The sequence below is a fragment of the Eschrichtius robustus genome, chromosome 12 (assembly GCF_028021215.1).
Source record: "Eschrichtius robustus isolate mEscRob2 chromosome 12, mEscRob2.pri, whole genome shotgun sequence".
NCBI classification, from domain to species: Eukaryota; Metazoa; Chordata; class Mammalia; order Artiodactyla; family Eschrichtiidae; genus Eschrichtius; species Eschrichtius robustus.
The window spans coordinates 90,857,921-90,873,586 of NC_090835.1; the positions used below are offsets into that span (position 1 = coordinate 90,857,921).

General features: G+C 38.2%; 1 pseudogene; it reads right to left on the reverse strand.

The window, feature by feature from the left end:
- Positions 1-15,666, reverse strand: part of LOC137774119 (uncharacterized) — an 802,702-nt pseudogene that overhangs the window by 203,871 nt on the left and 583,165 nt on the right.

Sequence of the window (15,666 nt, forward strand, 5' to 3'; positions counted from 1 at the left end):
GGCAGGTAGACTGGTCCCATCTGTCCTCACCTCACTCCCTGGAAATGAGCTGCCCTTGGGGCTGTACAAGTGGGAAAACATAAACCCCCAAACTGATGGAGTAACCTCCACTTTTCACACTTAATATTGGATGAGGCCCACTGAATAGTAACAGACTTCGTAGTCTTCATGGAGAAATTCAAAACAACTAAATCAGGGTCACTTTTAATAAAGCCTTCCAATACAGATTCCCACTGGAGTACTAATATACTTATAATTCCACTTTTTTTGCAGGGGACCAATGGCGTTTAGATACCAGTCTGGCATCCAACTCCCACTGTCTAGTAACCAATTTTTGAAAAGAATCTGAAGTTATTAAAGAATTTAAATAGGATTAATTTCACTCCAAACATTGTCTCTCTACTTCGTGTAGTAATTTGAGTTGCTATAAATGAGATCAAAAGCTCTTCCTTTCCAGTCTCAACTTGACAAACACCACCACTTTCTTATTTGCTCTCATAATTGTGTTTGTTTTATTGTTTTTAGAGAAGTTCTCACTTCATACATTTAATTTTCAATGCCAGGGGACGCCAATGTCATCTGAGGTAAGAGTCACTCTCTGGCTTCCAGAATCCTTTCGGAATGACAGATTCCGCAAGTCTATAACACCACTGGTGTATAAGTGATGAGAACTCGCCAGCTTCAGCAGACCAAAGCTGTGATTTCCTGTCCAAAACATATTGAAACAGAGTCCGCTGTCATCACCTGCTATCGCTGGGACATATCCTCACTCCGTGTACCTCCGTGGGGATTCTCATTGTGCTGAACTCTATCAGAAAATTCAAAAAATTCACCACCTCATTTCCAAGGTGTGAATATATCCTATCATTATCCATTAGTTAGTGAGCGCTAGCAGTGCACCTGGCACCTATCATGACAGAGGGCATCTTCATAGCAATTCTGCACATTAACTAGAGCCGTCACCCTACCCCACACACACCAAGGGAAAGAAAAGACTACAGGTGTCAACATGTGTTGAAAAAGTTATTAGAATTCTGCATTCAATCCATCTCTGACCTACAGATAGGAAATAACCTCCCTAGTGCTACAAATGAGCTTTGCAAAAAAAAAAGGGAATTTTACTTTTACACACAAAAAAAGACCAAGTTTAAGTATCTTTTTTCTTCAAATTTGTACCATAAGACTAACAGAACTATACTTATTAGAATGAAATAAGTGAAATGTGATTAATATTACCCAGTGTAATTAAGACACTTAATATTATATTATTTCTCCTTCTTTTTAGACCAGTCAACAAAATGATGACTAATAACAGTCACGTTTAAGATTTAGGGAGGGTTTAGTGAGCACAAATGACCATCCGACACTAACATGCACAGAACACAACTCATTGTTATTCTATTAACCTCATTCTGCCATATTTCCTGTTCTCAACCCTAGCTTATGCTTAGGAGAATTTTACAAATCTGTAAGCATTCTTACCATTTGAAAAAAGTTTAATCCAGTTAAATTTATGGATAGATACAGGCATACCTCGCTTTACTGTGCTTCATTTTATTGCGCTTTGCAGATATTGCATTTTTTTTACAAATCGAAGGTTTGTGGCAGACCTGCCCGAGCAAGTCTATCAGCACCACTTTTCCAACAGCATTTGCTCGCCTTGTGTCTCTGTGTCACAGTTTGGTAATTCTCACAATACTTCCAACGTTTCCATTATTATTTTATTTGTTATGGTGATTTGTGATTGGTGATCTTTGACGTCACTACTATGATTCACTGAAGGCTCAGATGATGGGTCGCATTTTTTAGCAATAAAATCTTTTTAATTACAGCATGTACATTGGTTTTTTAGCATAATGCTATTGCACATTTAGCAGACTACAATATAATGTAAACTTAACTTTTATACGTACTAGGAAACTTTTATACCTACTAGGAAACCTGGTTATTTTGCAATGGTTATTTCGGCTTTATTTCGGTATTTATTTTATTGCAGTTGTCTAGAACCAAACCTGCAATATCTTGGAGGTATGCCTGCATATAGATTAACAAATGCTCAAAACATAATCAACATTAACACATCAGTGTAAAAAATTAAAATGAAACAGTTTTTAATCAGCATACACCATTAGTAAAATAGAACCGCATTCTTTTATTTATATATCTATATAAGTATAAATGCATTAGAACAGGCCCCATTTGCCAAGGACACTACAAGATTAACTAGAATGGAAAATGGCAGATTCATACGTGTATCTGTACACACTTTTCCCATCTTCGAGGAAACTCTATTTTTTTAAATTTTTTTGAAACTCATTTTAAATTATTTTTCTAATTTAAAAAATTATTCTGTTTAAATTACTTGCTGTCATTTTCTCCATGACTCACCTATAAGCTAATTGAAGGGAAAAGAGTGAGATATGAAAAAAATACACACAAAAAAGGAACAGAGAGGAATATTCATAAAATGGGTAAAATTCAAAGAAGCATATGAAACTAGCTTACTAAATCCTGCACAAACAAAAAAATTTGAAAACACGAATGAAATCTACAGTTTTCAAAAATGTAAAATTTACTCTAGAAGTGATAAAATAGCCAAACAGTTCAAATACAAATAAAAGAAAAACAGAGGAATTGCTCAAAGATCTAGTCTCCCCCTTTATCAAAATCACCAGGTCCACATGGTTTCATAGGGGGATTTTACAAACTTTTAAAAGCAGTTGATTCTAATGCAACTTAACGGCCTCCATAGCACAGAAAGGGAAGACATATATAACATGGTTATTAAAACCCAATAAAGAGTACACAAGAAAGGAATTTTCAGACCAGTCTTACCTGTGAACATAAGTCCTGAGTGAGTGAGGGTAGTTATTTTAACAAGGCAAAGCAGATTTTAGGGGAATTTAATCTAGTTGGAAGGCAAGCCCCAAAAGAATGCCCAGAAATTACAACAAAAAAGTCCCCCCAAAATAACAGTATCTTGGGTCCATTAATTACTTACAGTTTGAATCTTCTGAGCAGGGACAAAGCAGCAAACATTCCAAGAACTGTTTTTCAAGATGTAGACTGCAGATCACCTACCCAGCAACCACCTGAAATGCAGGTTACAAATGCAGATTCAGGAACCTGACCCCAGACTTGCTGAATAAGGATCATTTAGTGTTGAGAGCCAGAAATCAGACTTTTAACAACTTTCTCAACTGATTCTCTTGACCACTAAAATTTAACCACTGTTGTCCCTAAAATAGTGACTCTACTTATGGTTCCTACTGTGTAGAATAACAACGTTACTTACGATATTGACTTTATCAAGTGAGGCATTAGAATTACCAATTAACTCAGAAAAATTCTTTTCATTTGACCAGGATTTGTTGGTCCATTTATCATTATGAGTCTATCCTGGTTATTTTGCAATGGTTATGTTTTAATAAAAAGTTTATAAGTATGAACTAAAATTATTCTTTTAATATGCTTATTTCTTTTCTTTTTTTTAACATCTTTATTGGAGTATAATTGCTTTACAATGTTGTGTTAGTTTCTGCTATATAACAAAGTGAATCAGTTATACGTATACATATATCCCCATATCCCCTCCCTCTTGCGCCTCCCTCCCTATCCCACCCCTCTAGGTGGTCACAAAGCACCAAGCTGATCTCCCCGTGCTATGCAGCTGCTTCCCACTAGCTATCTATTTTACATTTGGTAGTGTATATATGTCAGTGCTACTCTTTTATTTCGCCCAGCTTCCCCTTCCCCCTCCCCGTGTCCTCAAGTCCATTCTCTACCTCTCTGTCTTTACTTCTGTCCTGCCCCTAGGTTCATCAGAAGCAGTTTTTTTTGTTTGTTTTTTTTTTAGATTCCATATATATGTGTTAGCATATGGTATTTGTTTTTCTCTTTCTGACTTACTTCACTCTGTATGACAGACTCTAGGTCCATCCACCTCACTACAAATAACTCAATTTCGTTTCTTTTTATGGCCGAGTAATATTCCATTGCATATATGTGCCACATCTTCTTTATCCATTCATCTGTCAGTGGACACTTAGGTTGCTTCCATGTCCTGGCTATTGTAAACAGTGCTTATGCTTATTTCTTTCAGAAACCACCTTTAGTAGTCTTTTTTTTCCCCTACTGACTCATCTTCATTATGATATAATACAAACAAACCATTTGTTCATTCAATAACAAGTATTTATATAGTGCTTATTATCTAATTTACCCTAGACTAAGTGGTGTTTAAAATAATGTGTTGTTTCTCTATCTACCATATTCTGGCTTTCTACTTTATATAATTGCATGAATTTTCATAACAGTCACTCTCAAATTTTTACAAAATAATCTTTTAGTCACTTTGAATACATTGTCTTAAATAAGTTATAACTAGATTAACCATAGATGTAGGCAAGAATCTCAAGGTTGTTTTGCTTACACAAAGATTTTCTGGATTTGCCGCTGGGTAGGTTATACTCAACCAAGGTGTCATAGTATAAAAACAGCATTTTACTAGCTAGTTTCGATAGGCAAAACTTTACATTTGCTATAAAGTAATTCCTTGTTTTTGCTTATGCCATTTATTTCTTCTCCCATTTTTCATAAGGGAGTACATTCTTCTTAATGTGGAATCTTTCATTCAACATTACAATATGCTAGTAACTGTTGAGTAGTTAGGAGAGAGAAGAGAACAAAATAAAGTTTCTGGCCTCATGCAACTTACATTCATTTGCATTATTTTTATTTTATTAGTACATTAGTAACTTCAGTTACTGGTACCATGGGTAATATTAGTAAATGCATTATTGTTTAGAATATAATATTTACTGTCAAGGTAGTTGGTAATAACTATCCTATCTTCTGTATCACTATAGCAGTAAACTGAAAACAATAAGAGAAGGCTTTGTTTCCTTCCTTTCACTTTGGGCAAGAAACAGAAATTCTGGAGTTGAACTCACTGTGAATAATAAGTGTTCTTTAGAGGGTATCTTTTATTATTTCCTCACTCACCAACTTCTGAAACTCCCACCCTACCATTTCATGTAGGACCAATATATCACAGCTGTCACTGACTCCACCTGTGCGTTTATTTAGACTGCTATGCAGATTTTAATGACATCTTTGAGAGAGCATTTTAAAAACCAACGTCTGCTCCCAGTTTCCCCATATCTCTTGAATGCATTACCATTTTCAAACGCAAAACTCGGTAAAACTTAGTAAGACATTATCGTATTTACCAAAGTTAGGAAAAAATAACAGAGATAAAAACTAGACTGTCTTCTAATTATACTATGCCCATTCTTATCATGAAATTATTGATTAGGACCCTGCTAATCCTAACTTTACTCATTCTTCAAGCTCCTGATGAAGCTTGAAGTCTTCCTCACTAACTCTGGTCAGCATCGCCATACACACTTCTTTACCCTTTGATTCTGTTTAACACTTCATTTAAGTAAAGTCTTATATTAAAAATTAACTCTAGTGCTTTTCAGTGGTAAGAGTTATCAAAGCATATTACAGAAAGTACTATATATAATACCATATCTCTATTACGAAGTATTACAAAGTACTAGATATTATCTATTGTATGTATACATATATATAAAGTCCTTCCATACAGATACACATATTAATAATTGGAATGAGACCCATCAAAATGTCAACAGTGGTACATGTGAATTGTGTGATCCAAGGTGTGTGTGTGTGTGTTCTTTAGTTTTCTACATTTCCGAATATCCCATGATAAATGCCTTTTCTTATTGTAAGTGGCATGAAGTATTTTTCACTGAAGATTGACTAATATGTCTCCAATAATGTTAGATCCTTCTTGAGGGCAGGGTGCATATTATATGTTCCTACAGCTCTACAACAACTTCCATTGATAGAAACACAGAGGATCTAGGTACTCAGTAAGAACTTTGAATTGTATGCATTGGAACAGAACAGAAACTAGTCATTTTATTACTATCTACATCAATACAGCCCACAGAGTAACCTGATCATCACCTCTATAGGAAATCTAGCATCTTAAGATATCAGGTCTATGGCTTTCATCTGGGAGAAGTACTATCTTTGCCACCACGGAGAGTTCTGAAATGTTGTGGATTGTGTTTTTATTGTCCAATGATGGGGGTAAGGCACCAATGGCATTTAGTGGGTGCTGTATACTAAATATCCTATGACTTTTAGCATACACCCACACAAAGAATCGTCTCATTCAAAATGCCAGTTAAATACTGTTAAGAAAGTTGGTTGGATTAACCATTTATTTTTTCCTTCTCATAAAAAAAAATGAGCAAATGAAAAATCAAGGAATTATGATTTCATATTAGACCACATGCCCCAAAGAGTGTGTGGCATATTAAAGATGACCTCAATTCTTTGATACTCATCCCATGAAGAGGAGTGTTCCCTATGACAGCTTTGACCAATGAAGTAAGATAGAAGTCAGGTTAAACCAGTTCCTGGGCCTAACCTTTAGGAGAATGATACGTCTGTCCTGCCCTCTTAGAATCCAGCCACCAGATAAAAAGTGAAACTACTCGAGACCACCTTGCCATGAGGAGCTCAAACTACATGGAGAGACCTTAGAAAATGAGACACCATGTGGAGAAAGATAAATCAAACAACAAGGAGATGTCAGATGTGATACTTCATGAATAAGCATTGTGGAAACAGGTCCTCCAAACCCACGTGATCTCATGTGGATAAAAGATGACTTGCCCAGCTGAGTCCTTCTTAAATCCGTGACCCACACACAACTGTAAGCAAACTAAAATGGTTGTTTTAAGCCACTAAATTACCTCCTTTTATCTTGAGTGAATCTCTTTTGCTTCCTGGGAATTCAAAATGGAGAATGTGTTGGATTTTAAAGTGTTTCTAGAGAACACATAAAATATTCTCTTTGCAATAAACAAGTAGACCTCAAATCTCTAAATAGACTTCTGGCAACTATTTCAGGTATTGTTTTACTTCCAAAAATGATCCTGTTTTTGATGCAGTAAGCAGCTGTAAGTATCTACCAAACTCTAGCTAACTAAAATGGACATAAACCAGCCATTGTGCTGATTGTGACTCCATTATGACATTAGTTAATTTAATTTAATCCTATGATGTAATGTTACTCATATACATGTCTCCACTACTGAATTGAAAACTCCTTCAGGGCAGGAACAATGTCTGCTGCAATTTTCTGTGTGTGTGTTCCACCCTAATGCACAGTGCCATGCATATGGGATGTATTCAAAAACATTTGTAGACGATTATGATACAGTCTACCACTAGAAATTAATTATTTGGTTAAATTCAGCATCACCTCCTTCCAGTCTTCTATTTGAAAGCCCTAATACTCTTGACATGATTTCTGGTTAGCCATAGAATTCTCACCCTTGAATGATTTTATAATAAGTCATCTAGTCAAATGTCATTATTTTACAGATGAGGAAATACACCAAGAGGTGAGTGACTTGCTCAAATTCATGCAGTTATTTAGTGCATAATAAAGTCACTACATAAAATTTAAAAAATAATAAAGTCATTACAAACTGAAAATTATTTCCTTTAACAGATTGCTGGCAGGTCAACCAGGACAGCCAGAGGGTGTTGGAGCTCCTGAGAAGTGGAAGGCCTAAAGCGTAGGAAGCGGGCAAAAAAGGTGGTTGTGGAGATTTAAGAGATTCCAGTTACATCTTAATCTATCTGGAACACGAGCCAATGTGGGCCAATATCACTCATAAAATTTGAAGAAAAGAATTCTAAAAGACATAAATGTGAAGGGGCTGTATGGATAGAAGAGGCAATAAAGATTTCTTTCTTAATTAGTTGTATAGAGCAAATCGTAAAACCAGTATCTCTGCTTTGAGACTCATCATTAACAGCTGTTTATTGTACTGTGAATTATTGCAAGATAATGTATGCAAGATGCTAGCTTGATATTTGTGCTTCCACTTCTCAAATCTTCTCAAAAGAACTTGCCTATCAAAAACAAGGAACGAATCAAGAATGGAAAGGCTGGCAGAAGATGCAGGAGAACAAATTCTCTATCTTATACTTCCACTGTGTGTTTTTTAGTAAAAATAGATTAGGATGATTTGAAAAACTAACTACAGTGAAAGTACAGATGTAGATGGTGTGTAAGTTTCCTTGAAAATTCCAAGAAAACCCAAACTAGGTTTTATCTCTATGACATTATAATCCTAGGATGAGAACATACTTGAAGCCTATTTCTCTCCATGCAGAATCCAAAATGGACGTTAAGAGCTGTCTATAAAAACACTGCATGATAGGGCTGAAGCACAACATAGTGTCATTTTATTAATTTGCACCACCACACTGAGCAGCAAAAGGAAACTGTTTGGCTCTATATGGAGCCTTGGGTAAGGGAAACTCATCATGCCCTTCATCAAGAGATTAAGCCCTTGGAGATACCACTATGTAGAGTAAATCCCAATGAGTCTGCTCATCAAGTCATGGTAGGAATTTAGCATTTATTGAGAATTTAGCATGTGCCAGCCAACACAGAATGCATACATTCTCCTTAATCTTTACCACAACCCCCCAGTAGGAGGAAGGAGACATTGCTTCTATTTTTTTTTTTTTTTAATTTATTTTGGCAGCAATGCATGGCTTGAGGGATCTTAGTTCCCCAACCAGGGATCGAACCCGTGCCCCCTGCAGTGGAAGCCTCACCACTGGACCACTGGGGAATTCCTGCTTCTAAAGAGAAAAACAAATACCGTATGCTAGCACATATATATGGAATCTAAAAAAAATGTTTCTGATGAACCTAGGGGCAGGACGGGACTAAAGATGCAGACATAGAGAATGGACTTGAGGACATGGGGGCTGGGAGGAAGGGGAAGCTGGGACGAAGTGAGAGAGTAGCAACGACATATATATACTACCAAACGTAAAACAGATAGCTAGTGGGAAGTAGCCACGTAGGACAGGGAGATCAGCTTGGTGCTTTGTGACCACCTAGAGGAGTGGGATAGGGAGGGTGGGAGGGAGACGCAAGAGGGAGGGGATATGGGGATATATGTATACGTATAGCTGATTCACTTTGTTATACAGCAGAAACTAACACAATATTGTAAAGCAATTATACTCCAATAAAGATGTTAAAAAAATTTTAAAGTAGAAGAATAAATAAAACATACATGAAATAAAGACAAAAAATACAATAAAGATAACATAGACAATGTTTAAAAAAAAAAAACCCTCATGGTCACAAAGGTCAAGTATCTCTCTCGAGGTCACATAGCTTATTAATGGTGAAAACAAAACCCAATGAGTTTTGTTATGAATGATGCACATGTCAATACATCCTCTCGCCAATTCTCGCCAAAGCAGATATTATTATCCTCATTTTAATGATGAGGTAACTGAGACTCAGAAGGTAAATTACAAGGCTCAAATAAATAGAGGTAATAAGAGGCAGATTGGGAGTCTTATCCAGGACTATCTTACTTCAACGTACTTATTTTTTCCACTGTGGCACCTTGTCTTCAATATATATCTTCTTCTCACTTTTACTCTTTGGTTGAATAACAAGTTAGGAGCCTACTATCCAAAAAAAACTAGGATCCTCAGCTCAAGACTGTTGTTTACACAGTTACAAAACAAATGAGTCACAGGGATGAAATGTACAGCATGGAGAATATAGTCAATAATATCTTAATATCTTTGTATGGTGACAGATGGTAACTAGACTTACTGTGGATCTTTTGTAATGTATAGAAATATCAAATCACTATGTTGTGTACCTGGAACTAATATAGTGTTGTAGATCAACTATGCTTCAATTAACAAAAACAAATGGCACTTTAGAAAGTTCGCATACTGTCTGATTCCATAACATAGCACTCTTGAAATGACAAAAAATAGAGATGAAGAACAGATTAGTGGTTACCTATGGTTAGAAAGGAGTCAGGGAGGGAGGAAGAGGACTGTGGCTATGGAAGGATGGCATGAGGGATCCTTGTGATGGAACAATTCTGTATGTTGACTGTGGCAGTGGCCACACAAATCTATACATGTGATAAAACTGTATAGAAGCAAACATATTCACACACAAATCAGTGCATGTAAAACTAGTGAAATCTGAATAAAGTTGATGATTGTTTAAAAAAAACAATGTTTTTTTCAAAAACGACTCTTGTTTATGGCCCACGTTATCACCAGCGATGAAAAAGAGATGCTCACAGGGGAGTAGACAAGCACTCCTACTTCATCCTTTCTGTATCAGCTAGAATAGACTTGGCTTATGCTGTGTAAGGAACAACCCAGTAATCTTAGCTGTTTAAAAAATTAGATGCGAAGTCTGGCAGTGGGGCCAGGCCATTCTCCACAGCAGGTGCCCTCCACACAGCAACCCAGTGATCCAAGTGGCTTTGATCTTGAGGCTGTTCCATAGCAACATGAGGCCTCCATACTCTCCATGGCAGGGATGAAACTGACCAAAAAATCCTTCGAGGGCTTTTCACAGCCTCAGTCCAGAACTGACATGTATTGCTTCCTTTCACATTTCATTAGCCAGAATCCATCATCTGCCACCACATAACTCAGAGGGCCTGGCAAGTATGATTTGCCGTGTACCCAAGGAAGAGGAAAATCAAATGAAATTTGGTGAACACATAACATTATGTCTGCCACCTCATCCTTAAGAAGTAGACCCAGACTACACAAGAAAATCACAAAAACTTAAGAACTAGCAAATAAGGCCATAGATTTAGAATTGGAATGAATTTATTAGAGGGAGACACTCAAAGCCTCACTATAAATTTATTGATTCAACGAAGAAAAGAGGAGGAAAGTGTAACCATAGATGCCAGAAAACATTTTAAAAATATAGTAATTAAAGGAAAACTTACACATAAACGTGCGAAATGATCTTAAGTATTTTACTTAAATGTCGAAAGAGAGAGAAAAATCTAGGACTATCTTGCTGTAGGGCAAGAGTTTATGCATCATTTCCGTCATTCACCTTACAATCCAATCTCTCAAATTCTATTTAGTATCTCCTTTCTCCAAAGCACTGAACAAACTTCTATGGCAAGGCTGAAGAAATCCAGAGACAACCCAAACCTCTAACAGATGACACTCTTAATAGATGAGAAAAACAGACGTGGCTGAAATAAAAGGACAAGGTCATTTACGATGGAATCTCAAAGTCAGCCACGAAAACACCAGGGCTAGAAAGAACCACTGGGGTCTCCCCCAAAGGCATATACTGTTTTCCTGGTGGTTTGTGTAGTGTCCAGCACACGATACATTTCTCCTGGCTGCTCCCTTTAATTTCTGCCTGGCAGTGTGGTCATTCAGTCTTTTATGCTGCCTGAAATACTCCAGAGCAGAATAATCCAGAATGAAGAAAGTAGATAACACAGAGGCTTGTCAGCCCCATTTGTCATGTATGTCAGCGACAGCAACATACAGAACCTTTCAGAAGAGCTGCTTTCGGCCTGTGTCAGCCCACCTTGTAAAGAAGTGACACCTGCCCAGACCGCCAGCACCCTGGGTCTGGGAAACCATCTCTTCCTCACTTGGTCCTAATGAACATGCTTCCGTGTGAAACATAAAGACAGTATAAGACAGAAATGTACTGATTAATTTCAATAAGCCTTTCAGAGGTCACGGTCCATGCTGAGCAAAGTGATTTTCAGCTGACTTTATCTTACTAGTGAGGACTCTGGGGACATTTTGTGGGGTAAATCCTTTTCTGCTTTACCATGCAGAGGAAACAGTTTCCATCTTTAAAGCCCTGCAAGCATTCCTTTCCCCGCCCCCCACCCCCCCACCCCCGCAACCAGAGCCTAAACCTGGCCTCAGAGAAAGTTCTACTTGGAGAGATCTCATTGATTCCAGAGGTCTGATTTGTCCACAGACAATTTTGTGGTTCATTTATTTCTGCCAGTTTATTCCCTTATATAAAAAGAAAGAAAAGGAAAAAACCCTATATCCACTTTTCCCCAAAATCAATATTATCCACTTTTCCCCAAAATCAGCAAAAATGAATTCTATTCTCTCATAATTAATTATGGATCAAAGCATTATGTATTATTTTCTTTTCCCGAAAACAGGAAGATAGGAAAGTATAGGAAGTTTTCTCCTTAAAGAATTTAATAAGTCACAGGTTTTGGTAAATTAATTGCATTATTTGGGGGTGGGAGGTTGGTTCTTGGTTACTAAAAAGCCCTATTTCTACATCATTCGGAAGTGGGACTTTTGGAAAACTTCATCCCTTTTTTTACTGGGGTAAAAGGAAAGTAGGGGAGAAGGAAGTAAAATAGGTATTTTCCAAGCACCCAATTTTGTAATTTTTTCCTCCTTTTATGATAATAATTCAAATTCACCTAACTTCCAGGCCCTCATGGTTAAAGAAAGAATATAACTGGAAAGTCTGAATACAATGTCCTCAGATACCTTATTACATTCCTCATTAAATTCAAAAAAGCAACTTCCTCCAAAAGTCTGTAATCTTCCCTCTACTATCTCTCTTCCTTCATTATATTGCAATCATCAACGTCTGCTCGCGAGATTTTTAATGACACCTAATTATATGATGGATGCATTAAACAACATAATGCTTACATCCAAGTAATAACTTAGCCAATATTATAGTCTCTCCTGATGTCATTGCCACCAGGCCTTGTTCCAGATTTTCTGAATTCATACAGTGATAAGATTGTTTATTCTTTATAGTTTTGCCTCCTTGTAATTCTCTACCTACCGAGACTTCAAAAAAGGAAAGAGAAATTAAGTAGTATATTGCTTGATTTTGTTTGTCGTTTGTTTTCTTTTAATATTGACATGCACACAGAGGTACTACAGTCACTGATTACAGTGATCATTCTGGAGTTTTCTCATTTTAAGCATATAAAGAAATATGTCAAGGTTCTTATAGCCGACTCTGGAGTTGTTTGCACATTCTTGCTGTGACCTGTAAGATAAAATTTATACCTCAGTGCTGTCCCCAGATGGCTGGGCCCAGTAAGACTCAGCTTCTTTTTGTCTAGGTAACTGATAAGTGCAATTTCCTTGCCTTATGTGCAATGCAAATCCAGAGCCAGGGGGATTTCTACACTGAAGAACTGTCCTCTTTCCCTCCTGCCAGGTCCTCTCCCTTTGTCCTTTCAGCACACAAAACAACCCCCGATACAGACTAATTGTAGTCTACTCCTGTTACCCAGCCAAAGTTGGGTCCAGCAAAGCCAATCTACTGACACCGGGTCAGGTCGTGGTGAAGGAAAGTACAGCGTTTTGCAGGGCATCCAACGTGGGGCTAAGCTAGGAACATAGTCAGGTCATGCTCAAAAAACCCAAACTCCCTGAGAGCATTCAGGGAAGGGTTTTTTTGCTTTTGTTTTTAAAAGCTTTATAATTTTCAAAAGTTTCACTCCCATCATTTCATATAATCCTATATTAACCCCCTTTTTCCCCCTACCCTTCCATTGCCCCTGCTCCCTTCCCTCTCCCCAGTGGTAACCACTACTTTGTTCTCTGCATCTGCGAGTCTGCTTCCTTTTTTTGTTCTATTCACTAGTTTGTTGTAGTTTTTAGATTCCACGTATAAGAGATATCATAGAGTATTTGTCTTTCCCTGTCTGACTTATTTCACTTAGCAATAACATCCTCGACGTCCATCCATGTTGCTGCAAATGATAAAATTTCATTCTTTTTTTATGGCTGAGTAGTATTCCATTATATATGTATGCCACATCTTCTTTATCCATTCATCTGTTGATGGACACTTTAAAGGCAAGGTGAGGGAGAGGGTCACGGTGTGTGTGATCAACTTGTGGACATCCTTCTGATTTGTTGGTGGTGAAGTAACAGGGTAGTATTTCAGGTGTTAGCACCCTCAACCTTCTAGTTCCAACCAGTTTGGGATCTAGGTGCTGGTAGTCAACATGCAGTTAAATTCTTCCACCTGGCGGGGGTTTTAGTAGCTGCAAAACAACTCAAGGATACAATTCAGGATATTATCTATAGCCCTTGAGGAGGAACTAAGGGTCCATGACTTTGTTTTACGGCTAAACTACTATTATATTGTCTTGCTTGACTGTTTTCCTTTGCTTCCTCATTTTCTCATTTTGCTGATTAAGTTTGTTCTTTGGAACTCAAGGAAGGCCTAGGAGGCTAAACCTTTTTCACAAACAAGAGGTGGGTGGACACGGCAGGGGTGTGGTCAGGGGAAGGAAAAGGGCATATGTCTCCAGGGAAGGCCCTATAGGGTCCTGCTTGGTTTCACTTCCTTAGGTTTGGGAAAGGCCCAGTGGAACATAGAAAAGACCCTCTTAGGTCTTCATGGTTGCAGATGAGGTTTCTCAGTTACACTGTGGGGTCACCTTTAGTTCGGTCAAATGATCATTTTTGTCTGCCATGTTCGAAGTGCCAACTAAGGCACAAGGAAACACAGACAAATATAGTCTTGCCTCCGTGCTGTATATAACCTGGGAAGGGCTAAATGCACTTGGCAAACAATCTTAGCACTGATGAAGTGTGAAAGCCAAGAACAAACTCCTAATGAACGGGGAGGCACCTGCGGAGCCGTCCTGCAGATGATCAGTGAGTCAAATCTGGAAGGATGAGTGGGGTTTATCAAATAAAATCTGTGGGAAAGGATCCTGCGGGAAGAGGAAACAACACTGCCTGGAGAGACACATGAAGGATGAGAGACGTTAGTACATTGCATGTAATACGGTCAGTCTTTAGAGTAGACAAAGTCAAAACAGAAAGTTGTGCATGGTTCGCCAAACATTTTATACTTATTCTCTAACCAATGGAAAGCCGTGGAAGAGTTTTGACAGAGGAACGAAATAAGAATCAGCTGAGTTTGGTGATCGAGAGATTAATTCAACAACCACTTTTTGAAAGCCTACAGTATGAGAGTTTGAAATATAAATATAAGCTAAGTCTGGTCCTGCCTTTACATTGCTTTCAGTCCAGCCGCTATATGGCACGAGGAATAGGAGAATGAAGGAAAGAAGGAGTCGAAAATGAACACAAGGTGCCTGACTTGGGCAACTGTTAAGTAGTGGTGCTGTTTACAGAAACAGGGCACAGAGGGATGAAGGTAATAATGAGTTCAGTTTGGAACATCCTTTCTTTCAAGTGCCTGCCAAGTAGTTAAGAGGAAATGTACAACAGAGAGCTGGAGCTCAGACCGCAGATACAAATTTGGGAGTCATCAGTATCTAGGTATTTGTTTAACCAAAAGTTGGCAAACTACAGCCAGGGGACCAAATGCAGACCAAAGCTTATTTCTGTATGGCCCTCAAGCACTGGTCCCGTGTGCTAACACTACGGGCCACAGAGGCTAAGCTAGGGGTCCCCTGCTGCTCACAGGGCCTGCCCTCTGGCTGGTGGCCACCCATCTTTCCCCATCCCCACCCCCTGAGCCCCACACACTCCTGCCTCCCGACGAGGCCCCCTCCCTGGAACCAGAGCCGACAACAGCTGTGAGCAGTGTGCCCAACACCAGGAGGACCCAAATGCCGACACCCAGGACTGCAGTGAGGCCAGAGTTTTCTCTCTCCTCATGTAAGTACCTAAATGGTATGTTCAGTTTTGCTCTTTGTCCACAAATCCTAAATCATTTACTACCTGGCCCTTTGAAAAAACCCCAGCTTTCAACTAAATTGTGATAAGGAAAATAACTCGTCTTTGTAT